The following is a 27,922-nucleotide window of genomic DNA, read 5'->3' as shown; positions in this document are numbered from 1 at the left end:
AGGTTTCCTTGGGCTGCTGTGAGCTCCACCCAGTTCCAGCTTCCCAGTGGCTTTGTTTACCTACTTAAGCCTCAGCAATGGCGGGCGCCCCTCCCCCAGTCTCGCTGCTGCCTTGCCGGTAGATCACAGACTGCTGTGCTAGCAATGAGGGAGGCTCCGTGGGTGTGGGACCCTCCCGGCCAGGTGTGGGATATGATCTCCTGGTGTGCCTGTTTGCTTAAAGCACAGTATTGGGGTGGGAGTTACCCGATTTTCCAGGTGTTGTGTGTCTCAGTTCCCCTGGCTAGGAAAAGGGATTCCCTTCCCCCTTGCGCTTCCCAGGTGAGGCGATGCCTCGCCCTGCTTCAGCTCTCGCTGGTCGGGCTGCAGCAGCTGACCAGCACCGATCGTCCGGCACTCCCCAGTGAGATGAACCCAGTACCTCAGTTGAAAATGCAGAAATCACCAGTCTTCTGTGTCGCTAGCGCTGGGAGTTGGAGACTGGAGCTGTTCCTATTCGGCCATCTTCCGTACCATAGTTTATTCAACCAATCTTCTATGCTCGACAAAGATAAACAGTACTCTATGAATAACTTAATACATGTGTTTTCATAGCTTCATATTATTAAAGATATACATTTAAAATAAATTCATAGAGGGATTTCTGTGTTGAGATTTGGGCATACATAGTTGCTTACAGATGGTTAAATTCCCTTCCAGAGGAGTTGCACCTATGCATCAGCAATATGGCATTAGCTGCTCCTCCACTGTCTCGTCAACAGAATGTGTTATCAAGCTCTTGAATTTTTGCCAACTTTTTGGGTGAAAAATAGAATTTCAATGTAGTTTGAGTTTGCATTTTTATGTGATTAAAATTACACATATTTTCATGTGGTCAAGGGCTATATCTTTTTGTTTCTTTCCATAGGATTTCTACAGGTCTTTTTCTATAGGATTTCTATAGGTCTTTTATTCTTTTTTTTTTTTTTTTTTTTTTTGAGAAAGTTCTCAAATAAAGGAGTTAACCCTTTATCTATGTTGTGACTATTTTCTCCCAGTTTGTCAGCTGTCTTTGACTTAGTAGTATTTTTCAGGCCATGTAAAATTTTTATTATGTAGTCAAATCTAGTCTTTTATTGTCTATGGGACTGTAATCATACTTAGAAAGCTTTTCCTTAAACACTGGATTCAGAGGAATTCACTCATGGGGTATTTTTTTCTTTTTGGTACTTGTATAGTTTTACTTTTTATATTTAGATCTCTGATCCATTTGGAGTTTATTCTTGGGTGTGATGAAAGAAATGGATCTACTTTTATCTTTTTCCAAACAGCTATCCACTAGTCCCCACACTGTATAGTAAACAGAGCATTTTTGTCCCAGTGATTTGAGATACCACTTTTGTCATAAATTTTTATATGTAGCCGGGTCTACTTCTGGAGGTTTTATTTTATTCCCTTTATCTGACAGTTTATTCTTGTGCCAGTACTTACCATTTAATGAAAGAGCTTTGTAACACATTTTTATGCCTGGGAGTAGTTCTGCCTTCCTCCCACTACCTCCTCCCAGGGGTCTTCTTATTTAGTAGTTTCCTTGCTATTTTGTGTTTATTTTTTATATTTGTATATTTAATAAAACTTAATTAATATGAGGATGGCTTTCATTATATCATCATTAATAAATCATACTAAGCCTAAATTTTGAGAACCGTATTTATAAACAGAGGGGGTTGATAGCCATTTTATTTCTGACTGTGAAAAATAATTTATTTAATCTCCATACAAGCTGAGTACAGAAGGAAATTATTTCAGTTTAGTGCAGCCTTGAAAAAACATTGATTTTATTGTTATTCCTAATATTTCCCTATTCTTAATCTTCATCTTTCACCAACACCACCATTCCCTCACCCAGCACCAAGGAAGGAAGAAACATGCTACTATCATGTTCTGATAGTTACTGCTTCATAGACATGGAATCTGCAGTTGAAAACAAGGTTTCATCTTATCACTCTTTGTAACAATAGAACCCTCAAATGTATCTATTTATGGACCTAAAAATAACTTAACATAATTGTAGTCTACTGCTTCTGCCTTGGGATTGTTTCTACACTAAAGTGCCCCTACAGAAGGCCAGAGAAGACTGACCCAACCCTGATTCCATCATGGTAATCATGCTTTTGAAATTAGGGCAAGCAGGAAAACTAAGGCCAATTTGACCTGCGTCGATTCAAAAAATCTTATCTGTTAACTCCCGGTGGCCCAGGAAGGTTCATAAGGTTTTAAAATTCCAAATCCTATAGAAGTTATGTTTATCATAATAAATAGTACATATTCAATTGTTTCTGGTGTAAAATTAGCGTATTAAAATTTATCTTCCCTATAAGGTTTCATCAAAAATCGACCCTTTTTTCCATTAATTCTGGAAAAAGGTTTTGTAATTTCAGGGATAACCAGCTGGAATAGTTGATCATTAGAATTGCATACTTCACTGACACAGTCCAAAGCTTTAAAAAATGCAGCTCAAAAGATGTATTGTAACAACTTAGATTCTCAATGTGATATGGCTCTGAAACCAATGGACTGTTTCATGAAGGCTTAACTTCAATCAGAAAAGATAGCTCTACATGTTAGAGAACTTTTATTTTAGAAACTTTTGTGATTACTCTTAGTGTAGAAACTTTTTTTAAAAATATACTTTAAGTTCTGGGCTACATGTGCAGAACATGCAGGTTTGTTACATAGTTATGTACATGCAATGGTGGTTTGCTGCACCCATCAACCCGTCACCTACATTAGGTATTTCTCCTAATGCTATCCCTCTTCTAGCCTCCCAGACCCCAACAGGTCCCAGTGTGTGATGTTCCCCTCTTTGTGTCAATGTGTTCTCGTTGTTCAACTCCCACTTATAAGTGAGAACATGCAGTGTTTTGTTTTCTGTTCCTGTGTTAGTTTGCTGAGAATGATTGTTTCCAGCTTCATCCATGGCCCTGCAAAGGACATGAACTCATCCTTTTTGTGGCTGCACAGTATTCCATGTGCCACATTTTCTTTACCCAGTCTATCATTGATGGGAATTTGGGTTGGTTCCAGGTCTTTGCTATTGTGAATAGTCCTGCAATAAACATATGTGTGCATGTGTCTTTATAGTACAATGATTTATAATCTTTTGGATATATATACCCAGTAATGGGATTGCTGGGTCAAATGGTATTTTTGGTTCCAGATCCTTGAGGAATTTCCACACTCTCTTCCACAATGGTTGAACTAATTTACACTCTCACCAACAGTGTAAAAGCGTTCCTATTTCTCCACATCCTCTCCAGCATCTGTTGTTTCCTGACTCTTTAATGATCACCATTCTAAGTGGCGTGAGATGGTATCTCATTGTGGTTTTGATTTGCATTTCTCTAATGACCAGTGATGATGAGCATTTTTTCACGTTTGTTGGCCACATAAATGTCTTCTTTTGAGAAGTGTCTGTTCATATCCTTTACCCACTTTTTGATCAGGTTTTTTCTTTTTCTTCTAAATTTGTTTAAGTTCCTTGTAGATCTGGATACTAGCCCTTTGTCAGATGGATAGACTGCAAAAATTTTCTCCCATTCTGTAGGTTGCCTGTTCATTCTGCTGATAGTTTCTTTTACTGTGCAGAAGCTATTTAGTTTAATTAGATCCCATTTGTCAATTTTGGCTTTTGTTGCCATTGCTTTTGGTGTTTTAGTCATGAAGTCTTTGCCCATGCCTATGTATTGAATGGTATTGCCTAGGTTTTCTTCTAGGGTTTTTATCGTTTTGGGTGTTACATTTAAGTCTTCAATCCATCTTGAGTTAATTTTTGTATAAGGTAAAAGGAAAGGATCCAGTTTCAGTTTTCTGGTTAGCCAGTTTTCCCAACACCATTTATTAAATAGGGAATCCTTTCCCCGTTGCTTGCTTGTATCAGGTTTGTCAAAGATTAGATGGTTGTAGATATATGGTGCTATTTCTGAGGCCTCTGTTCTGTTCCATTGGTCTATATATCTGTTTTGGTACTAGTACTATGCTGTTTGGTTACTGTAGCCTTGTAGTATAGTTTGAAGTCAGGTAGCGTGATGCCTCCAGCTTTGTTCTTTTTCCTTAGGATTGTCTTGGCTATACAGAGTCTTTTTTGGTTCCATATGAAATGTAAAGTAGTTTTTTCTAATTCTGTGAAGAAAGTCAATGGTAGCTTGATGGGGATGGCATTCAATCTATAAATTACTTTGGGCAGTATGGCCATTTTCATGATACTGATTCTTCCTATCCATGTGCATGGAATGTTTCTCCATTTGTTTCTGTCCTCTCTTATTGCCTTGAGCAGTGGTTTGTAGTTCTCCTTGAAGAGGTCCTTCACATCCCTTGTAAGTTGGATTGCTAGGTATTTTATTCTCTTTGTAGCAATTGTGAATGGGAGTTCACTCATGATTTCGCTGTTTGTCTATTATTGGTGTATAGGAATGCTAGTGATTTTTGCACATTGATTTTGTATCTTGAGACTTTGCTGAAGTTGCTTATCAGCTTAAGGAGATTTTGGGCTGAGATGGCGGGGATTTCTAAATATACAATCATGTCATCTGCAAACAGAGACAATTTGACTTCCTGTCTTCCTATTTGAATACGCTTTATTTCTTTCTCTTGCCTGACTGCCATGGACAGAACTTCCAATACTATGTTGAATAGGAGTGGTGAGAGAGGGCATCCTTGTCTTGTGCCAGTTTTCAAAGGGAGTGCTTCCAGCTTTTGCCCACTCAGTATGATATTGGCTGTGGGTTTGTCATAAATAGCTCTTATATTCTGAGATACCTTCCATCAATACCTAGTTTTTTAGAGTTGTTAGCATGAAGGGGTTTTGAATTTTATCGAAGGCCTTTTCTGCATCTATTGAGATAATCATGTGGTTTTTGTCATTGGTTCTGTTTATGTGGTGAATTATGTTTATTGACTTGCGTATGGTGAATGCATCCCTTGCATCCCAGGAATGGAGATGACTTGATTGTGGTGGATAGCCTTTTTAATGTGTTGCTGGATTCACTTTGCCAGTATTTTATTGAGGATTTCCACATCAATGTTCATCAGGGATACTGGCCTAAAATTTTCTTTTTTTGTTTTCTCTGCCAAGTTTTGGTATCAGGAAGATGCTGGCCTCATAAAATGAGTTAGGGAGATGTCCCTCTTTTTCTATTGTTTGGAATTGTTTCAGAAGGAATGGTACCAGCTCCTCTTTGTACCCCTGGTAAAATTCGGCTGTGAATCCGTCTTGTCCTGGGCTCTTTTTGGTTGGTAGGCTATTAATTACGGTGTCAATTTCAGAACTTGTTATTGGTCTATTCAGGATTTGACTTCTTCCTGGTTTAGTCTTGGGAGGATGTATGGGTCCAGGGATTTAACCATTTCTTCTAGATTTTCTAGTTTATTTGCATAGAGGTGTTTATAGTATTCTCTGATGGTAGTTTGTATTTCTGTGGGATCAGTGGTGATCATTTATCATTTTTTATCATTTATCATTTTTTATTGTGTCTATTTGATTCTTCTCTCTTTTCTTCTTTAATAGTCTGGCTAGCGGTCTATCTATTTTGTTAATCTTTTCAAAAACCAGCTCCTGGATTCATTAATGTTTTGAAGGTCATTTCGTGTCTCTATCTCCTTCAGTTCTGCTCTGATCTTAGTTATTTCCTGTCTTCTGCTAGATTTTGAATTTGTTTGCTCTTGCTTCTCTAGTTCTTTTAATTGTGATGTTAGGGTGTTGATTTTACATCTTTTCTGCTTTCTCCTGTGGGCATTTAGTGCTATAAATTTCCCTCTACACACTGCTTTAAATGTGTCCTAGAGACTCTGGTACATCATGTCTTTGTTCTCACTGGTTTCAAAGAACTTACTTTTTTCTGCCTTAATTTCGTTATGTACCCAGTAGTCATTCTTTGTTCAGTTTCCATGTAGTTGTGCGGTTTTGACTGAGTTTCTTAATCTGAGTTCTAATTTGATTGCACTGTGGTCTGAGAGGCTGTTTATTATGATTTCTGTTCTTTTCCATTTGCTGAGGAGTGTTTTACTTCCAATTATGTGGTTGATTTTAGAATAAGTTCAATGTGGTGCTGAGAAGAATGTATATTCTGTTGATTTGGGGTGGAGAGTTCTGTAGATGTCTATTAGGTCCGCTTGGTCCAGAGCTGAGTTCGAGTCCTGAATATCTTTGTTAATTTTCTGTCTTGCTGATCTAATATTGACAGTGGGGGTGTTAAAGTTTCCCACTATTATTGTGTGGGAGTCTAAGTCTCTTTGTAGGTTTCGAAGAACTTGCTTTATGAATCTGGGTGCTTCTGTATTGGGTGCATATATATTTAGAAGAGTTAGCTCTTCTTGTTGCATTGATCCCTTTACCATTATGTAATGCCCTTCTTTGTCCTTTTTGATCTTTGTTGGTTTAAAGTCTGTTTTTAACAGAGACTAGGATTGCAACCCCTGCTTTTTTTTTTTTTTCATTCCATTTGCTTGGTAGATATTCCTCCATCCCTTTATTTTGAGCCTAAGTGTGTCTTTGCACGTGAGTTGGGTTTCCTGAATACAGCACACCTATGGGTCCTGACTCTATCCAATTTGCCAGTCTGTGTCTTTTAATTGGGGCATTTAGCCCTTTTACATTTAAGGTTAATACTGTCATGTGTAGATCTGATCCTGTCATTATGAAGCTAGCTGGTTATTTTGCCCATTAGTTGATGCAGTTTCCTCACAGTGTCGATGGTCTTTACAATTTGGTATGTTTTTACAGTGGCTGGTACCATTGTTCCTTCCCATATTTAGTGCTTCCTTCATGAGCTCTTGTAAGGCAGGCCTGGTGGTAACAAAATCTCTCAGCACTTGCTTGTCTGTAAAGGATTTTATTTCTTCTTTCCTATGAAGCTTAGTTTGGCTGGACATGAAATTCTGGGTTGAAAATTCTTTTAAGAATGTTGAATATTGGCCCCCACTCTCTTCTAGCCTGTAGGGTTTCTGCAGAGAGATCAGCTGTTGGTTTCATGGGCTTCCCTTTGGGGGTAACCTGACCTTTCTCTCTGGCTGCCCTTAACATTTTTTCCTTCATTTCAACCTTGGTGAATCTGACAATTATGTCTCGGGGTTGCTCTTCTCAAGTATCTTTGTGGTGTTTTCTGTATTTCCTAAATTTGAATGTTGGCCTGCCTTGCTAGGTTGGGGAAGTTCTCCTGGATAATATCTTGAAGAGTGTTTTCCAACTTGGTTCCATTCTCCCTGTCACTTTCAGGTACACCAATCAAATGTAGGTTTGGTCTTTTCACAACATCCCATATTTCTTGGATGCTTTGTTTGTTCCTTTTCATTCTTTTTTCTGTAAACTTGTCTTCACGCTTTATTTCATTAAGTGCATATTCAATCTCTAATACTTTTCTGGCACTTGGTTAATTCGGCTATTGATACTTGTGTGTGTTTCACGAAGTTCTCATGCTGTGTTTTTCAGCTTCATCGGGTCATTTATGTTCGTCTCTAAACTGGTTATTCTAGTTAGCAATTCCTCTAACCTTTTTTCAAGGTTATTAGCTTCCTTGCATTGGGTTAGAACATGCTCCTGTAGCTCAGAGGAGTTTGTTATTACCCACCTTCTGAAGCCTACTTCTGTCAATTCATCAAACTCATTCTCTGTCTAGATTTTTCCCTTGCTGGCAAGGAGCTGTGATCCTTTGGAGGAGAAGAGGCATTCTGGTTTTTGGAATTTTCAGCCTTTTTGCACTGGTTTTTCCTCATCTTCTTGGATTTATATACCTTTGGTCTTTGATGTTGGTGACCTTCAGACGGGGTTTTTGTGTGGACGTCCTTTTTGTTGATGTTGATGTTCTTCCTTTCTGTTTGTTAGTTTTCCTTCGAACAGTCAGGCTCCTCTGCTGCAGGTTGATGTTCTTCCTTTCTGTTTGTTAGTTTTCCTTCGAACAGTCAGGCTCCTCTGCTGCAGGTCTGCTGGAGTTTGCTGGAAGCCAACTCCAGACCCTGTTTGCCTGGATGTTATCAGCAGAGGCTGCAGAACAGCAAAGATTGCTGCCTGGTCCTTCCTCTGGAAGTTTTGTCCCCAAAGGGCACCCGCCAGATGCCAGCCAGAGCTCTCTTGTACGAGGTATCTGTTGACCCCTGCTGGGAGGCATCTCCCAGTCAGGAGGCACAGGGGTCAGGGACCCACTTGAGGAGGCAGTCTGTCCTACTATGTTGGGAGATCTGCTGCTCTCTTCAGAGCCAGCAGGCAGAAACGTTTAAGTCTGCTGAAGCTGCACCCACAGCTGCCCCTTCCCCCAGGTGCTCTGTCTCAGAGAGATGTGAGTTTTATCTATAAGCCCTTGACTGGGGCTGCTGCCTTTCTTTCAGAGATGTCCTACCCAGAGACGAGGAATCTAGAGAGGCAGTCTGGCTACAGCAGCTTTGTTGAGCTACAGGGGGCTCCGTCCAGTTTGAACTTCCTGGAGGCTTTGTTTACACTGTGAGGGGAAAACTGCCTACTCAAGCTTCAGTAATGGTGGACACCCCTCCCCCGACCAAGCTTGAGCACCCCAGGTCGACTTCAGACTACTGAACTTCAAGCCAGTGGATCTTAGCTTGCAAGAATTTCAAGCCGGTGGATCTTAGCTTGCTGGGATCCATAGGGGTGGGATCCGCTGAGCTAGACCACTTGGCTCCCTGGCTTCAGCCCCCTTTCCAGGGGAGTAAACGGTTCTGTCTTGCTGGTGTTCCAGGCACCACTGGGGTATGAAAACAAAAACAAAACAACAAAAAAAACTGCAGCTAGCTCAGTGTCTGCCCAAATGGCCACCCAGTTTTGTGCTTGAAACCCAGGGCCCTGCAGGGGTGTAGGCACCTGAGGGAATCTCTTGGTCTGCAGGTTGCGAAGACCGTGGGAAAAGTGTAGTATCTGAGCTGGAATGCACCATTTCTCATGGCACAGTCCTTCACAGCTTCCCTTGGCTACGAAAGGGAGTTCCCCAACCCCTTGCACTCCCTGGGTGAGGCAAAGCCCCACCTTGCTTCAGCTTGCCCTCCGTGGGCTGCACCCACTGTCTAACTAGTCAGGTTGAGATGAGCCAGGTACCTCAGTTGGAAATGCAGAAATCCCCCGCCTTCTGCATTGATATCACTGGGAACTGCCGATGAGAGCTGTTCCTATTCGGTCATCTTGCCCAGGTCTGGTGTTGAAACTGTTAAGCATTTTATTAGTTATCTGAATGTCTTCTTTTGTGAATTAGCATTTATTTTCCCATTTTTCTACTAAAGTCTAACTTAATGATGTATGCCTCAGATATTAAGACAATAAATCCTCTCTGTGTCTTAAGTTTGCAGATCTTTCCCCAAATTATGTGTTTTTATATTTTGTTTGGCATTTTTAGACAGGTAAGGTTTTAATTATCTTTATATTAGTCCATTTTCTTGTGGATGTTAAAATGTTGCTCTAATGCTTGGAAGGTTCTCCTCCATCTTCAGATGATATAAACATACACCTATTTGGCCTTTTGAAAATATTTAACTCTTTAATCTAGCTACAATTTACTTTGTAATATAATATAAAGATCTAACATTTTCCCCCAGTAGTTAACCAACTGTCCTAGTACTATTTATGAAATAATTTATTCTTTACCTATTGGTTTATAACTATCTACATCATATACATGATTTTATTTGTAGGTTCTCTTTTCCATTTCACTAATGTGTCTGTCTATACCCGAGTCAACACTGTATCATTTTAATTATTATAACTTTGAAGAACTTTTCAGTATCTGGGTATGGCTTGTCTCCTTCAATATAATTTTGTCAAAACCTTCTTGACTGTTTTCACCTATTGTTTTCTCACCTATCTTTTTAAAACTAAATTAACTTTGGTGGGATATGGTTTGGATGTGTCCCCACCCAAATATCATCTTGAATTGTAGCTCCCGTAATTCCCATGTGTTGTGGGAAGGATCCATTAGGAGATAATTTAATTATGGTGGCAGTTTCCCCCATACTGTTCTTGTGGTAGTGGGTAAGTCTCATGAGAGCTGATGGCTTTATCAGGGGTTTCTCCTTTCACTTGGCTCTTATTCCCTCTTGCCTGCCATCATGTAAGATGTGTCTTTCACCTTCCACCATGATTATGAGGCCTCCCCAGCCACATGGAACTGTGAGTTCATTAAACCTTTTTTCCTTTCCAGTCTCATGTATGTCTTTAATTAGCAGCATGAGAACAGACCAATACACAGTGTAATCAATTTTTGTCCAGAACGTTTCACATGCATTCATTTCATGTTTGTACCATGAGTTTCTGGTCTCAGCACAGTTGGTAGTTTTCTTCATGTTGGTCTTCATGTAATACTTGCATGTTCCTGTAGGTCAGAGGTTCAGTTGGCTTGGTTTTCTGCTCTGGTTTCACAAGGTTGAAATCAAGGTGTCATCAGGGTTGCAGCGTTTTCTGTCTCTTAACAATCCTTAATTCTTAGGTCCTGTATAGTTTCATTTGTTCTCCTTGTGGATCTTATGCTTATTTGAGGGATGTGAGGAGGAGAATTGGAATCAGGCTACTGTTAATTGTTTTTTTTGTTTGTTTTTTGTTTTTTTTTTTGAGACGGGTTCTCACTCTGCCACCCAGGCTGGAACGCAGTGGCGCAATCTCAGCTCACTGCAACCTCTGCCACCTAGGTTCAAATAAGTCTCCTGCCTCAGCTTCCCGAGTAGCTGGGATTACAGGTGCCTGCTACCACATCCAACTAATGTTTGTAGTTTTAGTAGAGGTGGGGTTTCATCATCTTGGCCAGGCTGTTCTTAAACTCCTGACCTTGTGATCCACCCACTTTGGCGTCCCAAAGTGCTGGGATTACAGGCGTGGGCCACCATGCCCGGCCCTGTTAGTGTTCTTTAACTTTATTTAATTTTTTTAACAGCTTTATAAGTTATTATCACCTTTCAGTCCATTAATGAGAGAAATTGGGGCCCGTAGAAGCTAAGTGCTACTCAAGAATGAGGTAAGTGGGACACCTGCAATTTGCTGATACACATTTAACAAAATTTCAGGGTTGAAGAAACTGTAACATTTCCATTGCTCAGTGGCTACTGAAATTCCTGCTTCAATATTTCCAGTAATAAGGGACTCACTGCCTCCAAATGACCCTGCTTCATTTTTGGATTCTCCAAATATGGCTAAAAATTATGTTGTGTTGAGTTTTGCTCCTATGTATCTTTAAGGGTTGGAGCAAACAACGTTTAAATATAAGCCTCTGTCCTTGCTCTAGTCCTTTATTACTGAAGACAGCAATGCACCATGGTTTTCAATAATACATTTTTAATTTAATTTTTTTAAGAGATGAGGTTTTGCCATGTTTTCCAGGCTGAAATGCAGTGGTCATTCACAGGCATGATCGTAGCACGCTGCAGCCTCAAAATCCTGGCCTCAAGTTTCCTCAGTATCTGTGATTGGCTGAATCATACATTTTCAAGTACCCTTCATCAAATGGCCACATTGTTTTAGACATGCCCTGCTTTACTTATACCTCTGTTGTGCAGTAATGAACACAGTGCTACTTGGAAAATGCCAACTTAAAATAAAGTAGGCAATCTGTTGTCCTACTTTGGTAATTATATCCTCTGTAGCGTGTTCTGGGGTGTGGTGTGTGTGTCTATGATCGCATACAGGTTGTGTTAGTTTTTTGGAACATCATGTCACTCCATGGGCCACATAGGTAGTGGTTAGGAAAATTCACAAGTCTTTTTCCACATGTGATGGTAAGTCACATGTCCCCAATGAAGTCCTTGTGCAATTAGCTGTCTGACTCCAGTAGCTGGACTTCCATATTTATACCAATTCAATTTCATTGTATCCAACCCTGCCCATCCTTTCAGGCTGCTGAGATTTCATATGGACCTTGATTCATCTACTGAACACTGTTTGCTTCTTTTAAAAAATAAATCATAACTCCAACAATGTTTTTATTTTAATAAAAATTAAAATGTGGTGTAGGACAGGATTGAAAGCAGAGTCCTGTTGCTTGCCACCCAAATCCTCCCTCTAAATTGATGATTCTTAAAGCAGTACTTTAAAAGCTATGTGACAAGCTACTGGTGGAATATAACCCATTTTCTTTTAGCCATTTAACATTTATTAATGCACACCTACCTGAAAATGTAGCCAAACATTTGAGGATCTTATAAAACTTAGGATTTTTATTTCAGATAAGTGGGTCAAACAATCTTCTTTTTCAATACACTGTCTTCACTCTTTCCCTGCCTTTCTACCCCCTACCTTAGTCCATTTCTCAATTAATAAAACCCACATAGGTACCTTTTAATAGGTTCCATTGTTTCATTTGAGTATCACCAGTGTACATAACGTCACATGCTTTCTATTAGCTCTTTCTCAGCATGTATTGGCATTTTAATTTTACCTTAATGTTTTTTCTCTTCTCCTTAGGCAGGATAACAATCCATGTGCCAGTTGGCTGCCTGTATGTTCCCAAAAATAGACTGTGACCTAATCGCAAGTATATTCACTGAACATGGGGGACTTATCACCTACAGTGGGGGCATAAAACGATTATTTGTAATTAAGATAGCAATGAGAATATTTCATAGGAATTTATCTCCTGTAAAATTATTCTACAGTAATATACATCCACATAAGCTGAATACAGTGAAAGACCACATTGTTCTAAATGGAAGGTCAATTTTTCTTAATGAAAGCTTGTCATATTTAGATTTATATCAAATCCCTGCTCCCAAAACAAATAGAACAACAACAAAAAGCTTGAAGGCTTACTGTAATTAAGTAGATATTAGACTAAATACAGGACCTGTTGGAAGAGCTACACTTTACACAGGAGTGTAAGTTTCATCTAAGCTTTATTTGCTAGTTGTTATTACCAACAGAAAATGATGCTGCTGTTCAGGTCACCAAGAAGGGCTTCATCCCTCTAAAATTCAAAAAAGTTTAATATGTCTTTAGATTTTAGAAAAAAATGATATAGCAAAACTAATCTGTATACTAATCTGTATATTAATTGCAGTGGTGGTTACAAGAATCTATACACATAATAACATGGTATAGAACTACACACATACATACACACACACACACACACACACACACATTGTACCAATGTCAGTTTCCTGGTCTTGCTACTGTGCTGTAGTGACCACTAGGGGAAACTGGGTGAAAGGTACATAAGATCTCTCCAAACAATTTTTGCAACTTCTTATAAATCTATAATTTCCAAATGAAAATAAAAACGTCCCAATCCTACATAATCTATTCACTGTATAGTTCATCCCATAAAAGTTAGCTTAGTATCATTTAACCAGTATTTGCCAAGGTTAAACATAACTTTATTGCCTTTAGTCATTTCTAGAATGAGGCAGGACTATAAACAAATAAACTAGTTTACAAGAGTTATTGAATGCTTAGGAATTTTGTGATTAAACAAAGTAACCTTACAAAGTTAAAGGAACCAAACAGTCCATTTTCAGCAAGTAAAAGAAAGAGAGAACCCCCAACTCTAAAAAATTAGGCCTGCTAATTAAGGGGTTAAAGTCTTCTTTTTGTTTTTTCCATATTACATGAACATGTATTGCCCCATAGGTCATTCCATAATCAAATAATAGAAAAGGTAAGGTTCTCAGAATCTTCTATTCATTTAGTTTCAGGAAGATACTCCTCAGGAAAGACTCAGAGTTGTATGTGGCTCTCTGTTATTCACTGTAATGACAGTCAATGCTATCCAGCTAAACTGTTAAGCATACTCAGCTGGTAGATTGGGAAATCCCCACAATTCTAAATTTAAACATATGAACCTGGATAATTTGGTGGTGTGTACAGAAAGTGATTATATATATATATATATGTATATGAAACTGACCCAATAGTCCCCTAGATAGTTTTTTTGGATAAACATGGAAATTGACCCATCTGGTTTTAAAATTTGAAACTTACATTTGTTTTATCAGGAAACCACATTGAGGTCTCTCAAAAGAAAAAAAAAAATTAAAGAACTGAAACTCACCAGATCACCACATCCAGACAATGAGATGCCAGACCCTTCATTCATGATTGCTTCCTTACACCTCCTCTCTAGTTCCTGTTTACTTACACATTGTTACATAGCAGGGAAGACCCTGCTATATAAACCCCTAGCTTTAGTTGGTCAGGGAGATGGATTTGGGACTGAGCTCTCATCTCCTTGGCTGCAGCACCAGATTAAAGACCTCTTCCTTGGCAGTACTCATCGTTTCAGTCACTGGGTTTCTGTGCAGCGAGCAGCAGGACCTAGACTCAACCCCTGGTGTGTCGGTAACATATATATATATATGAATATATATGTATATATATGAGAATATATATGTGTATATATATGAATATATATATGTATATATGTGGATGATGGAATTACTTTACAGAGTGTCTGAGTGAGTTACAACCTAAAAAAGGGTGAACTCTTGTAGCAGCTTACACCATGAAAACTATAAGCACAGTGAGAAATTTGAGTTAACATTTAGGACATATTAGCATTCTTTAGCTAACATTATTGCTGACAGTTGGTTGCTAGAACTTGAATCTCGGAATTAAGCAAGCCAGGAAAATTTCTCCTAATCCTGCAGATCATCGTATTAAGCTGCAGACCAAACTTGTAGGCCAGAGAATGACAGAGATTTTTCTTCTACATTTTCTTAATCTTAGACTAACAATAGACATCAGACTGAATTTTTTAGGCACTTTCATTACTATCATAAAATTAAAAGGCAAGCAAAAGAATGAAATGTGGGTTCCTACAGGTCATGTGATACCAAAAGAGAGGAAATACATGAAAAAACCACGGATTGTTAAGTCAGAGAGCCCTGGATTCCAGATAAATACCTGACACCAATAAGCATAAGGGTGTGCGAAAGTTATTTAGGCAAATTAAGTTAGACAAGATTATGTTGTGGTTACAAGTACTCTCCTTTCTCCAACCCTGTCTTGAATCTCAGAAGTTTATCAATTAACCAGTGTGTCCGACACCAGTCAGCAGAGGGGCACTATCCAATCTAGTCACTCAAGGATCAAGGTGACAAAGGCTCTGTCTTGAAAAACCTTTCACCAACACAGAAGGAAGGGCACACAAGCTCTTAATACTTCCCTGGCTCTTCTATTCACATGTCATTGATGAAAATAAGTCACACAGTCACACCTAACCTCAGAAGATGTAGAGAAGTGCAACTGATAGAGGCAGGAGATAGCCAAATCTCCGATCTGCCCCACAAGTCTTTACATCTGATGCTTTGTGCAGATAAGGGAGCCAGCACAGGGGACTTGTCTGGGCATGCCCCACAACCACTGGGGGAAGCAGGTCGAGCCACCAGGAACTCATGCCTTATGAGGGGAAAGAGCCTGGCCTCTTCAACTCATGTGTGGTGGCCTGCCATTCAATTTTTATGAGGTGGAATCCTGCATGCAGGACCCCTCTCTTTGTTGAGAGCTTTCTTTTCACTTAATAAATTCCTTCCTCCTCAGTCTTCGATGCGTCCATGTGCCTAATTTTTCCTGGTTGTGAGACAAGAACCGGATTTAGTTAAACTAAGGAGCAAAAAATCCTGCATCACAATCTTCTCATGTGCCAGAGGAGAACGGGAAGATTCATAAACAACTCCGGTTACTACCACATTTTCTTAAATCTTTCAACTTCAGTTTCCTCCCCTGGAAAATTAAGACAATGATACCTAACTTAGAGGATACTTGTATTTATCACTTCACGGTCATTATCAGACCTCCGGTGCCACACTGCCTAGGTTGAAATCCCAGTTTTAAGGCTTGTTAGCATAACCTTCAGCAGTTTTCTTAATCTCTCTCATCTCAGATTCCTCATCTGAAAAATAATGTTCGTGCATATTGAACTGTGAAGATTAAGTCAGTTAATATAAGCAAAATGTTTAGAATAGTGCCCTGTACATAGTAAGGACACTAAGTATTTGCTCATGGTGTCTGGCATGGCTTTGAAATGTACAGAATCCTCAGTGATTATTGGTTATCATGATTATTATTACTATAATAGAAGCCTGGCTTGCTGCTGCCCAGCATTGACTTACTAAATACCTGTGAAAGTCAGTAAAAAAAAAAAAATCAGATTCCACCAAATGAGTTGGAATATATTACGTAGAATTCAAAGGTTCATTGAAGTATAAGTTTAGCAATAAGCACAATAGGGGTATTCCCCACAAAACTAGAAGCTTCTTGATGTGCGAGCATCTAGTTGCTTGCCACTGACGTCCAGTTCTAAGACTGAGCTGAGTATTCGTGGAGTGGGATGGGTTGAAATGGCCCAGCATAACTGCAGTGATTGCACTGTAATTAACAACGTCTAATCGGAGCTATAGGAAGGCAAGCAGAGACTGGTTTCTTCAGCACACTCATACAACTGGGCTAGCTCCAACACTAAAACTATTTTAAAATTCAAAGGTGGTTTTTATTATTTTTATTTATTTATTTATTTATTTATTTATTTATTTATTTATTTATTTATGTATTTGAGACGGAGTCTTGCTCTGTCACCCAGGCTGGAGTGCAGTGGCGCGATCTCAGCTCACTGCAAGCTCCACCTCCCGGGTTCACGCCATTCTCCTGCCTCAGCCTCCCAAGTAGCTGGGACTAAAGGCGCCCGCCACCATGCCTGCCTAAGTTTTTTGTATTTTTTTCGGTAGAGATGGGTTTCACCGTGTTAGCCAGGATGGTCTCAATCTCCTGACCTCACGATCTGCCCATCTCAGCCTCCCAGAGTACTGGGATTTTACAGGCATGAGCCACCACACCCGGCCAAAGGTGGTTTTTAAAAATGTGGAATTTTATTTGTCTTTGTAGGAGCACCTAATCCTAGTGTTGAAAGCTTTTTAGTACAGCTAGAAATTCATGGCTTTCAAGTGACTGAATTATATGGTGAAGTCCTGGATGTTATCAGATTCTCAAATAATGAGCATTACCAAACTACAGAAATAACTGATCTACTCCATAAAAGCTGGAGGTTAAAATAAAAAGTATTTTTCTCCCTGAGCCAAAAGGAAGTATTTTAAAGCCATACTTGGCTTTTTGATGACAAAGCTTTTGATGAACTCAAAATTACAGCATGTTTCTAAAATTACTTTAAAGTCATAGGGCATTTTAAAAGTCAGTTTTAAGGTAATTTTTAATTCTTTAATTATGGTTATTTTAAAGATCATCCAGACCATCATATTTATCTCAGACATGCAAACTCCCAGGTAGTACACTACAGAGATGTGTTAAACTGAAGACTTAAATGTATGTACAGTTCAAATATTCCTAGAAGTAAATGATCTTTAAGAATGTTCATCTTGGTGAGGGCACTGTTATTTTGTTCAAAACTATTTCTTGTTCAATGAGACTGTTCCAAGCCTCATAGGAGTGCCATTCTGCAGTTACTGTGACAACCAAAACTGCCTGCACACTGCACACATTTCAAAACACTCCTGTGGGACTGTACTGTCTCCAGAAGAGACACTTTAAAGGGACTTTGTTAGCATATGTGCCTTGCTGAAGGAATCACGGTTTCTGAGTTTGGGTTGAATATTTTAAAGTTTTTTAGTTTGGGCTGGTTGAAACTGTTTTTTGTTTTGTTTTTTTTTTGGGCAGGCTCTCGCTGTCACCCAAGTGGGAATGCAGTAGCATGATCATAGCTCATTGTAGCCTCAATCTCCCAGGCTCAAGAGATTCTCCTGCCTCATTTCTCATTTTTTTGTAGAGACGAGGTCTCACTATGTTGCCCAGGCTGGTCCTGAACTCCTGGGTTCAAGAAATCCTCCCACCTTGGCCTCCCAAAGTGCTGAGATTATGGATTTGAGTCACTGGTGCCTGGCCAGAGTTTTTTATCCCCCCCCCATAATAAAAGGAAATTTCAAAAGACAATTTTAGCACCACAAAATTCTTTTGTCCAAAGAAAAAACAAAAACTAATCACAATAGCCATTCCAGAAATTAAAAATAAGAACAGTAAGTGCATAATCTATTCATATTCTTGATTCTGAGGAAATCTTACATTCAACAAATATGATGGTAGAGGGCTTATATTTTTCTAGCCCAATCCTGGGTTACCTGGCTATGGCAAAGACTAAATAATCAGAGTCAGAAGCTGGCAGTGTCTCCTTCAGTCCTCCTGTGGCTACTGAGAGCCTATATAACCCTGGGTAAGCCAGTTAACCAAGTTTTGACCTCTTTCCTACAACGTGGGTAAGTGAGGCAATGCAGCAACATGGCAACAGCTGAATGCCGTTCAACATCAGCCTTTTTTCTCCTCATCTTTCAGTGATTTTGTTACCTGCTGGAAAATGAGGTGAACTGGTAGCTTTTGAAGGAAGTGATGTTCTAGAAGACAGTATACACTGCAGTATTTTGGAGAAAAGAGAATGTTTGCTGAAACGTCCCTTTGCTTATGGATAGCATAATCTTCTATGCCAGTTTCAGAGAACATTCCTCAAGATATGTGCTGTTGCTACGTTTTTAGAGAAAGATGATCTGGGAGAAAGATTCTCTTAGTGACTGCTTGAATAAGAGTTTTTACCTGCCTTATTAAAGACCAGGTAATACAGCTTTTTTTTTTTAATTTTAGAAACTTTTTATTAAAGTATAACATACCATCAGAAAAGTGCACCAGTCACCGTAGATATGTATCACCATAGATAGCTCTAGTTTTGCCTGTTTTTGAAATTAATGTAAATAGAAACATAACGTTCTCTTTAGTGTCTGATTTTGTTCAACTTTATGTTTGCGAGATGCACTTATAATTTTATCAGAAGTTGCAAATCATTCATTCTCAGTGCTAGATAGTATTCCGTTGTATGAATATTTCACAATTTATGAATCCTACTGTTGGCATTTGGATAATTCCTGATTCAGGGTTATTACAAATAGTGCTCCTATGAACATTCTTATTCATTTCTTTTGAAGAACACTGTACAAATTTCTGTGAGGTAGGTAACAGCAAGTGGGTCACAGGATATGGATCTGTTCAGCATAAGTAGATCATGACCACTAAGAAGTTTTCTAAAGTGGCTGTACCAACTTACGCTTTCATCTGCAGTGTTACTTCACCTCCTTGCCAATACCAGATATTTTTTGTTTTGTCTTTTTAATTTTACCCATTCTAGTAGGTGTGTCTTGCCACTGAGCTGTGATTTCATTTGCACTTATTTGATGACTAATAAGGTTGAGCAACTTTTTATGTTAATTGATCATCTACATATCCTCTTTTGTGAATTATCTGTTCAAGTCTTTGCCCATTTTTCTACTGGGTTGCCTGTGTTTTCTAATTCATTTATAGGACTTCTTTATATATACTGGATATAAGTTGTTTGTTATATGTGTTGCTAATATCTCCTCTGCTATATTTTGCCTTTTCATTTTCTTAATGTTGTCTTTTGATGAACAGAAGTTCTTGGTATTATTATAATCCAAATTATCAATTTTTTCCCTTTCTGGTTGGTGTTGTGTTGGGAGTTTTTAAAGGGAATTTTGCCCACCCCAAGGTCATAAGGATATTCTATATATTATTTCCTAGAAGGCTTGTTTTACCTTTCATATTAGGATCCACAGACCATACTGTCTCCAGTGTACTTCAGTATCATCTTTATCATAATAGTGTCTCTATTCTATTTATCATTTATCTGTTGTGTATCTGTCTGCCATTGTGCCAATATCACACTCTCATCATTACTATGGCTTTATAACAGATCTTGATATGTGGAAGCGTAATTTCTCCATCTTTTTTTCAAGATTACCTTGTCTAGTTTTTGCTGTTTGAAATCTAAATTTTAGAATCAGTTTATTAATTTCCAAACATACACCTGCTTACATTTTGATCGGGACTGTATTGAATCTACAGATCGACTTGGGGAGAATTAGCCACTTAACAATATTGAGTCCTGTTCTCTATGAACATGGTTTGTCTCTCCATTTATTCAGGTCTTCTGTAATTTATCTCAATAATATTTAGTTTCCAGCGTGGAGGTCTTATGCATCTTCTGTTAGATTTCCCCTTGGGGTATTTGATAGTTTTTAATGCTATTGTAATAAGTATCTTTTAAATACTTTCATTTTTATTTGTTGCTAATATATATACAACTGATTTTTATATATAACCATATAGTTTTCCATTGATAAAGTTAACCAAAATAACACCTAAAAACCAACTTTGTAATTAATAACCTGCTTTCTGCTATTTTTAAATGATGAGAGCAGGCTGGGAGCAGTGGCTCATGGCTATAATCCCAGCACTTTGGGAGGCCAAGGTGGGTGGATCACCTGAGGTCAGGAGTTTGAGACCAGCCTGGCCAACATGGTGAAACCCCGTCTCTACCAAAAATACAAAACTTAGCCAGGCATGGTGGCAGGTGCCTGTTGTCCCAGCTATTTGGGAGGCTGAGGCAGGAGAATCGCTTGAAGCTGGGAGGGGGAGGTTGCAGTGAGCTGAGATCATGCCATTGCACTCCAGCCTAGGCGATAAAAGCAGAATTATATTTACATTTATAGAAATCTAAGCCAGAGTAGTTTATAGAAATATATCACCACTAGGTATTATAAAGAATTACTAATTTAAATGGAGAGAGACCAGGAGACTATAAATTCATAAACGAATAAAGTACATATGATACCTTTATTTCTACTGAGTTTTTAATGACACAATTAGGCTTACAAAGCTTGTCAATGAAAGCTTATGTCTTTTTTTTCAAATATAAATGGATGTTTACATTTAAAAGTAATCTGTTCTTTTAAAGTCTTTACAGCGTTTGCTTAGCAAAAAACATACAAACATAAGATAAAGATAAATCATCCTTACCAGTATTTAGAGAGTTACAAACTTGAATAGAGTTAGGTTCAAATTAATAAAGTTTACTTGTATCAGAAACAATGATAACTTGAATATATATAACATATGCAACATAAACACACAAACATGTAATGTTTTATATTATATAACTCCTTAGCAATATCATCTCAGCAAATATGAAGAATTTCAAAAAGTTCATGGAAAATACATATTATGGAAAAACTATACATGGATTTCAATTTTTTTATATCAAAATAAACTTGTACTAATTTGTAACATGTCTGAACAGGATCTATTTTGAGGCACGAAAAGGATAAGAAATCAGCTTGAAAAGAGCCCTTATCTAGCAATTCTGCTAGAACTGAAGCAAGAACATCAAATTTATGGGGAAACTTGGGTGGGAGAATTGGGAAATCATTGCTGCTTTACAGAATGTTTTTGGGGGCAATGCCCCAAAGAAATTGGCAGCTTACAAATGAATAATTTATTTTAAGAAAAGATGAGATGATGTTGAAGATGAAGCCCACTATAGAAGACAAACTACATCAATTTGCAAGGAAAAAAATAATCTTGTTTGTGCCCTAATTGATAAGTACTGATGATTAACAGCACAAACCATAGCCAACACCACAGACATTCCAACTGGTTCAGCTTACACAATTCTGACTGCAAAATTAAAGTTGAGCAAACTTTCCACTCTATAGGTGCCAAAATCATTGTGCTCAGATGAGCTGCAGACAAGAGCAGAGCTTTCAATGGAAATTTTACACAAGTGAGATCAAGGTCTTAAAGCTTTTCTTTGAAGGATTGTGATAGGAGATGAAACATGGCTTTACTGGTATGATCCTGAAGACAAAGAACAATCAAAGTAATGGCTACCAAGAAGGGGAAGTGGTCCAGTCAAAGCAAAAGCAAAGCAGTAAAGATCTAAGGTTATGGTGACAGTTTTTTGGGATGCTTAAGTCTTTTGGCTTGTTAACTTTCTGAAAGGCCAAAGAATGATAACATCTACTTATTATGAGAGTGTTTGGGGAAAGCTAGCCAAAGCTTTAGCAGAAAAATGTCCAGGAAAGCTATACCAGAGTCCCTCTCCACCATGACAATGCTTCTGCTCATTCTTCTCATCAAACAAGAGCAATTTTGCAAGAGTTTCAATGGAATGCCACTAGGCATCCACCTTACTGTCCTGATTTGGCTCACTTGGACTTTTGTTTCCTAATCTTAAAAAAATCTGTTAGAGCACCCATTTTTCTTCAGTTAATAATGTAAAAAAGATGGCACTGATGTGGTGAAATTCCCAAGACCCTGTTCTTTAGGGATGAAACAATTATCTGGTATCATTTCTTACAAAAATGTCTTGACCTTGATGGAGCTTATGTTGAGAAATAAAGTTTATATTTTTTATCTGTATCTTTTAATTCGATTTTCCATGAATATTTTGAAGTCCCCTCATATATATATACATATATATATGAAACAATGACCTCTAAAGCATGCTTATTAATTAATCCTACTTACCCATGTCACAAAACGGGCTAGTTAACAAATTGAACATATCTAGAAGAATAATACTCAACAAAAACCAAAATTATATAGCTTTATATCAAAGTTTTTCATAGTCAATGAAATAAATATTCTGGAACATTTAAATAATTTGGTTTTGGAGAATAAGGCAATAAAAAGATTGAATAAAATTAGATATTTTACATAGATACATAAACATGTTTACATTCTGACACATTATATATTTACTTGTAAGTTCCATGAGAGAAAGGACTTTGTTTCTGTTCTCTGCTATATCCCCTGTGCCTAGAAGCTCACATAGTAGATGCTCAATAAATAATTCTTGAATGATGAAATGAATTTCAGCACGTATTTCAGTAAGCTTTGAAACATCTATATTCATGACTAAAAGTTAACATAAATTTAGATCTGGAAAATTTGAATGTCTCACCTTTTAATTTAGGCAGAATAATAAAATGCTATGGCAAAGCATACGCATCATTGTCCTCTGCTTAGAGTTGCTTTTCCCCTTACCCATGTCATCTGCCTCTCCTAGCAGAAAGCAAAATTTCAAACATTTACAACAATTATTTCTTTGAGAAGACTGTAGAGCATTGTTTCAAAGAGGGTTTTCTTAAGCCTGCAGGCAAATCTAAAAAGGTTAATGACTCAATCAAGCTGGAGTTGCTCAGCAAGCACTTCAACAGTGTCTACCACTGCTTCAAGGCCAGCTTGTTCAAATACTTCCCTGAAATCACATGCTAAACTCATTGTATTTAAACTTTTTTTCTATAAACTCATATGAAACAATTGCTCCTATTGTATTAGGCTCTACATTCAGTGAACAGGTAAAATTAAAAGCTCCTCTAATACTTCTAAAGTAGTAGAGTGTTTTTTAGTTTAAATGACTGGTATATGCTGATATGCCAAGACTATAGTAATTTTGTTCAATTTGTTTAATTTTTAAGGTAAGCGTTAATTATTTAAGTTCTTAAGGGCTTGTTATATAAAAATATGCCTTATTTAAATATTCTCTTTAACGAGAAGGCTTATTTCATATTAATTTTCAATAAAACAGCTATGGATTCAAATTTTAGGCAACTTACATTCTAGATTAGATGTTTAATAGACCTTTGATTTAAATGATTTACAAGAAAGAGTTTTTCTGGTTAAGGCCGAACTTATGAGTTAAGTTCTGTAGATTTTTCTTAAAATTATCTTCTTGCATCCCATCCCCCACCTCTACATTTTCCTTCCTTTCCCGTCCCCCAACAATTCTATCTTTTCCTGAAATGTGTAACTGTATTCTAGCTTTAAAGAGCAGACCTTAGCCGGGCGTGGTGGCTCACGCTTGTAATCCCAGCACTTTGGGAGGCCAAGGTGGGCGGATCACAAGGTCAGGAGATCGAGACCATGGTGAAACCCCGTCTCTACTAAAAATAGAAAAAATTAGCCGGGTGCAGGGGCGGGCGCCTGTAGTCCCAGCTACTGGGGAGGCTGAGGCAGGAGAATGGCGTGAACCTGGGAGGCGGAGCTTGCAGTGAGCCGAGATTGCGCCACTGCACTCCAGCCTGGGCGACAGAGCGAGACTCCGTCTCAAAAAAAAAAAAAAAAAAAAAAAAGAGCAGACCTTACTAATATTGTTTACCATTACCATTCCTAAAGCATGGGGCTTCAAGGTGCCTTTGATCCCTAATAAAATAGCAAGTCCAAGGACACCAGAATTTTTGCTTCAAGAAAAGCAGACTTAAGTGTGGAATGTTCTCAAGTTAAAGGAGAAATGTTTAGCTTAACATATAGGTAATGTTGTGTTGCTTTTACAGATCAGGCTGCAGCAACGCACAAAATGTAGCCTCATACAAGTTACAAGAACTTTTATCACTCAGGTATTTGGTAATCTTTTTTTTTTTTCCTTTTAAACTAAGTGGAACAGTTCAAAGATAACTGATACTATAGATTTTCTTACATTTCTTTGGATGACTTAGTCAATTCACCTTTTTCCTTTTACAGTTGACCTCAGAAACAAACACAGGGTAGGTTCAATTCTAAGACATGCAGAAATATTCAAAATCCATTTCTCTTTAGTTGACTTCCAAGGCAGAGAGAGTAAACAGCCTTCTCCCAGCTTTCTTACTTTCCACAGCTGAGAGTGTAGGATGTTTACAGTATCTGTCACTCAGTGCGCTCTAGGGCGGGGTTGGCAGTCAGCAGCACAAGCCTCAGGAAACCCAGTACCATTTGAAGATACCATAATATGTCACAGGAAAAGATCAGAAAAGTATACTTGGGACTAAATTATGGCTCTTTTAGGAGTAGGGTTGGAAGGGTGGGTGGGGAGGCTATATGACACTTAGTGCTGCCTGCTCACTTCTTGTTTTCTTCCTGTTTGGCACATGCTAAGATATTCCTAAGGTCTCTAGCTTTGGGCTTGCACACTCACAGATTTGGTGAATTTTGGATTTTCAATATTCTATGCTTTCCCAAAAGGGTCTCAAAATATTCACCAACCTCCTTCCTTAAACAGTACATATTCCCTTTCTGACTGTGGGGAGACAATGAAATGCAGCTTCTCACTCTCTGGGCGATACAACTTTGTTTCAGCTCACTCCTGCACAGAACTGAGAATAATGGCTAACCTGTGCCTGGCTAAACAGAAGATCATTCAACAGTTTAATTACTGAAAGTTAGTTATTTTAATGATGGGTTACATAGTGACAAATTCAATCAAATGAGCAAAAAGTAAATGTTAGAATACAACTTACATGCATAAAAATGGTGTACTGCAAATTGCTGATGTAATGCTAAAGTTATTTTAAAAATTCATATTTGGACAGAAGTGAACCTGCAATTAGAGGCAAATACACATGAATGGAGTCAGTTGCTTCCTAAAGTTATTTTCTAAGAATGACTTATTCAAATAGTTCTTGGACTTCATTTGCTAAACTGGTCTAAGGTACACAAAATACTTGAGTGAAGAAGAAAGTCGTCATTACTATATATCACAGAACAACCCTACATAGTAAGAGACCACACTATAAACCTAAGTGGCATATAATTCCAAACTGTTACAGAACATTATTCATTTCATTCATTCATTCATTCATTCATTCATTCATTCATTCAACAAACATTTGTGAGTGCCTGCCACATATCAGCAATGTTTTAAATTCTAGGTGATGAGAAATGAAGGGTATCATCCCTACCTTTGAGAAAGACACAGCTTAATTTGCAAGATACACACATACACCAATAATTACAAGTGTTATGATGGATCAAAAGACACTTCTGAGTTGGCTGATAGCCAGGCTGAGTGTTGAAGACTAAATAAGATTAGCTAGGTGAAGATGGTGCTAATGGGGATTTGGAAGGGATGGGCAGTGAAGAAGATAGTGTAGCTTAAAGTGTACCAGAAAGAACAGTCATACGATACAGAAAGAAAGACAAAGTAATGTATGCTGAAGCCTTTAAGAATTCAGCAGAGGTGGAGTCAAAGATGCATGTGGGTGAAGGGTAAGGGGAGAGGCGCAAGGTAAAGATGGGAGTCCTTATGTGCCAGGCTAAAGGGTTTGGGCATTATCTCCAAACGATGGGTACGAGTGAAAGATAGTAAGCAGGTAAGTGGGATGACCGTGTCTATACTTTAGAGAATTTACTCTAGCTTTAAGGTGGCATGTAAGGAAAACAGGAAAAGAATCACTGTAGGGAGAGTGAATCACATGTAAGGGAGAGCATGGGAGCCTTAATTAGGGAAGAGGCAGTAGGAACACAGAGAAAATGAATATGAGAAATTATAAAGACAAGAACAGCAGAATTCAGTGAGTAAGTAGTTGAGGGGAGAGGGACTGTAGAGATGGAGAAGTAATGGGTAATTCACAAGCCTGGCTTGGGCTTGATAAGGCCTTTCATGCACGAGGGAAAGAATAGGAAGAGAAGTGGAGAAAGAAAGAACCCTGAGAATAACTTGAATGGGCTGGGCTACAAAGTTTATGACCCCATGGTCAGTGAATACTGAATTCTGTCACAACTGAAAGGGTGAAAACACTTTGAAGAACTAAATCACACAAACCTCTTCTTTATTCTGTTTCTGCACTTCTGCTTACCCCTCTACCTGGCAAGTGCTCATACAGTCTTCAAATCCCAAATCAACTATTCTCTCTTCTGAATCCTCTCTGGTCATCACCATCCTTAACACCCACACCCCTCCCCCAACCTGAGGAAGAATTGTTCATTTTGTCCTTTGACCACCATTATACTGTGCCTAGGTCACATAACTGCATATGCCTAGATCACAGAACTGATACTTTATTACAATTATTTGTTTATCTATCTCTCTACTAGGGAAGAAACACCACGTTTCACCTAACTTAATTTCATTTCATCAGAAGAAATTCACAACATGCATCCAGGGTTTTTTTGGTACTAAAGGAGGTTCTCAGTGAAGGTTTGATGAATGAATGAATGAATGAATGAATGAATGAATGATGCCATCTACCACCTGACAATGTGTTAACAATGTTAAGATGATTATTCAGGTTTTAAAAATCTCTAAATAAAAAATATTTACCAGTTTCTAAAACTTTGTTTTTATTCCCCCAAAATTCAAGGTTAGGCTGTTTTACTTTTCTAAGGAACTCATAGCTAAGAAGAGAAGGCAATCTCTTCTTAAATGATGTCCATTAACTCCTGGAAAGTTAACCTTTTATGAAGGTAGCCTGATTTTAAAATTTTATTTTCATGATGGATTAGAAAGTGAAGAAAAACCAGGATACACAGTAAATGCAGAGAAGAAATCTATGTAAACACTTTTAAAATATACAAGAACGAAAGAAAATGGTCATAAAATGTGGGTATCAATACTGAATAATCATGTAAGCGCTTAAAATGTTCTACATGGAAAGAACCACACCTTATTAAACAGTCACTAAAATAATTTCAGCTACATAAAATGATTTTAACTTCTTAAAGTCAAGTCTGAAAAGTTCCCTTTGTAACATGAAATCTACTCTTGCTTCAGTAAGGCTTCTGCTGTAATAGGCATTTTAGTCACATAAAACCAATCTCCAATAAACTAGCATTTGATCATTTCCAGTTCTGAATGAAAATATATTTATTTCAAATGTAGGTTTTATTTGATCAAATTTGTCACATTCTGTATCAAAAAAATCTTACTTATCCATTAATTAAAAAAATATTCTGCAGTAGTACACATCACTTTTCAGGATACACAGTGGCTTTTTCCAACTCCCAAGGTTCATTTTTTAAATTAAAATGTAGTAACTTTACAGTATGTAAAGTTTTTAATTTAAAAACTTACATTTTAAAAATTAAAATGTAGCAGCTTTACAGCCATGAATGATTCACTGGAGAAAAATCACTGCTCCCAGATTTGAAGCTTAATGTATTTTGTATACAAGGATTTACTGCAGCTCATGCCCTGCCCAGTAATGGGCTTTACTAAATCTTTTTTTTTTTTTTGAGATGGAGTCTCGCTCTGTCACCCAGGCTGGAGTGCAGTGGCGTGATCTCGGCTCACTGCAAGCTCTGCCTCCCGGGTTCATGCCATTCTCCTGCCTCAGTCTCCCGAGTAGCTGGGACTACAGACAGACGCCC

The 27,922-nt window shown here is 38.1% G+C and overlaps 1 protein-coding gene across 1 annotated transcript in view; it reads right to left on the bottom strand.

Moving 5' to 3' along the window:
- Positions 1-27,922, bottom strand: part of LOC105479556 (translation initiation factor IF-2) — a gene marked incomplete at its 5' end in the record, with an annotated part of 108,038 nt that overhangs the window by 40,027 nt on the left and 40,089 nt on the right. The window contains one exon of the mRNA XM_011737566.2: positions 422-27,922. This exon is cut by the window's right edge and continues 35,874 nt beyond it. The remainder of the gene's footprint in view (positions 1-421) is intronic.

The sequence above is a fragment of the Macaca nemestrina genome, chromosome 5, assembly GCF_043159975.1.
Source record: "Macaca nemestrina isolate mMacNem1 chromosome 5, mMacNem.hap1, whole genome shotgun sequence".
In the NCBI taxonomy this organism is placed as follows: Eukaryota; Metazoa; Chordata; class Mammalia; order Primates; family Cercopithecidae; genus Macaca; species Macaca nemestrina.
The sequence above is the reverse complement of the archived record's forward strand: the minus strand, read 5'-3'. Positions and strand labels throughout refer to the sequence as shown.